At 40.0% G+C, this 2,200-nt stretch overlaps 1 pseudogene; it reads left to right on the forward strand.

Annotated features, from left to right (window-relative positions):
• The first annotated feature begins 862 nt into the window (after positions 1 to 862).
• LOC115062586 lies at positions 863 to 1,261 on the forward strand (annotated as a pseudogene).
• The last annotated feature ends 939 nt before the right edge of the window (positions 1,262 to 2,200 follow it).

A 2,200-nucleotide genomic window follows, 5' to 3' on the forward strand; every position in this document is an offset into this window, starting at 1 on the left:
TGGTGTTTAAAGTTCTACCAGGCTGTAACCTGAAGATCTTCAATAACCAAGAATTTGCTGTTGGTCCGGCACAAGTCTGTTAACCAGGGTTTTGCCGTCATTTATCGGCTAACTTAAATGTGCACGGTAAGGATGAGTTTTGTGAAGGGGTGGGGAGCAGAATATCAGAAGCAGACAGTAAGAATTACTCCTTGTTGGATTGAAAGTCATCTGAGTGGCCCTCTTCGGTGGTTGGACAGAATACTAACTCAGACAGGATCCCCTTCATAGGGATGTTTGAGGATATGATAAATTCACCAGCAGTCAAGTGCATTGAAAGACTTCATGTAAAAACTCTTCCGCTGTAGTATTTGTGTATGACCCCAGGGAGTGTTTGCTATCTAAAAATTCCAGAGTGAAAACAGAACTCATTGCTTAAAGTACTTTGTGGAATCTGGTTCCTATATTTGATTATTAGATAGAAAAATTGAGTGTCAAGAAATGCCCTCCTCTAAGAGGGAAGGGAAGACCTAAAGACTCAATGATGTCTTGCTGGGCATAAGACTGTTTCACAAAGGTTACTAATAATGGTAATACTTATATGTATGGGTAATATATTAAGACCCAGTATTGCAGTACTATGCTAATTATATACATTTTTAGTTCACATCTTGGCCTAGGTAAGTCTTTATAAAGTTATAGTGCCTAATCTGTTACTCCCACTGCTCCATAATTTTTGCGTCTTTCAATATATATACACATTAAGATTTTTGAATTGCTTTTTTGGTTTCTATGACAGGGACAGCCATGAGTAGCAAAGTCTCACCAGGCAGCACTGGAAGCCTTGCACAGCAGCCAGGGCAAGCAGCACACGTTTCTGGAAATGGCGGAGGTGCTCAAGAAGCTTAATAGGAACAATAAGTTGGTCAAAAACGCTGGCCAAGAAGTATGATGTATTTTTGGATTCTGAATCTCCGATCAAGAAGATCCCATGGACCCTGGGCCCAGGCCTAAACAGGGCTGGCAAATTTCCCTCACTGCTGATACACAGTGAAAGCATGGTGGGCAAAGTGGTTGAGGTGAAATTGTCAATCACATTCCAGATATAGAAGGTGCCATGTCTGGCTGTTGCTGTCAGCCATGTGAAGGTGACCAAAGATGAGCTGTTTAGAACATCCATCTGGCTGTCAATTTCTTGGTGTCCTTGTTCAAGAAAAACTGGCAAAGCATCTGGGCTTTGTACACCAAGAACACCATGGGCAAGCCTCGGCATCTCTGTTAGGACACTCCAATAAACCTCAGTGCTGCCAAAATAAATAAATAAATAACAAACAAACAAATAAATAAATCCATATAGAACATAATTTTTCTGCCTTTTACCCAAAATGTCAATATATGCCAGAATTCCAAAGAAGTAGGCTCTAATGCTAGTGAAGGAATAGACTTGCTAGAGAGGGCCGGAGGAAGCATCAAAGAGAGAGAGAGAGAGAAAGAGCCTCCTTATTCCATGTCATATATAGGCTTCCAGCAGAAGAAGGCATGGCATAGATTATAGGTAAATCTTCCCATCACATCTGGATTAAAGGTGTGTCTTCCTACAGCAAAGATCAGATTAGAAATAGGTCTTCCCATGTCAAAGGATTCAATATATCAAATATAAATAAATGAATCACTCATGGGTGTGACCAGGCATTTTAGAGTTTTAGTTGATTCCAGATGTAGTCAATTTGGCAACCAAGAATAGCCATTAAACTTGGTTAGGGTTTTTATTCCTGTGATAAAACACCAAAATCCAAAGCAACTTGGGGAGGAAATGTTTTCTCTCATTTTACAGCTTTATACCCATTACTAAGGGAAATGAGAGAAGGAACTCAAGGTAGGACCCTAGAGGTAGCAACTGATGCAGAAGCAATGGAGGAATGCTACTTAGTGGCCTGCTTCCGGATTCTTCAGCCTGCTTTCTTAAATGTTTCACATTACCACATGCTTAAGGTTGCTAATTTAGGAAATGCACTATCGACTNGCCCACAGGCCAATCTTATGGAGGCATTTTCTCCTTGAGCAAACCTCTTCCCAAATGATTCTAGCATATGTCAAGCTGACAATAAGCTAGCCCAGAACACTAGCTTAATTTTCTCTGTAGTCTTTATTATCTTCTGAAACACCATTTGTATCATTTATCATTTATATTCCACTAGAGTATAAACTATTTATAAACAGG

The sequence above is a fragment of the Mus pahari genome, chromosome 19 (genome assembly GCF_900095145.1).
Source record: "Mus pahari chromosome 19, PAHARI_EIJ_v1.1, whole genome shotgun sequence".
NCBI classification, from domain to species: Eukaryota; Metazoa; Chordata; class Mammalia; order Rodentia; family Muridae; genus Mus; species Mus pahari.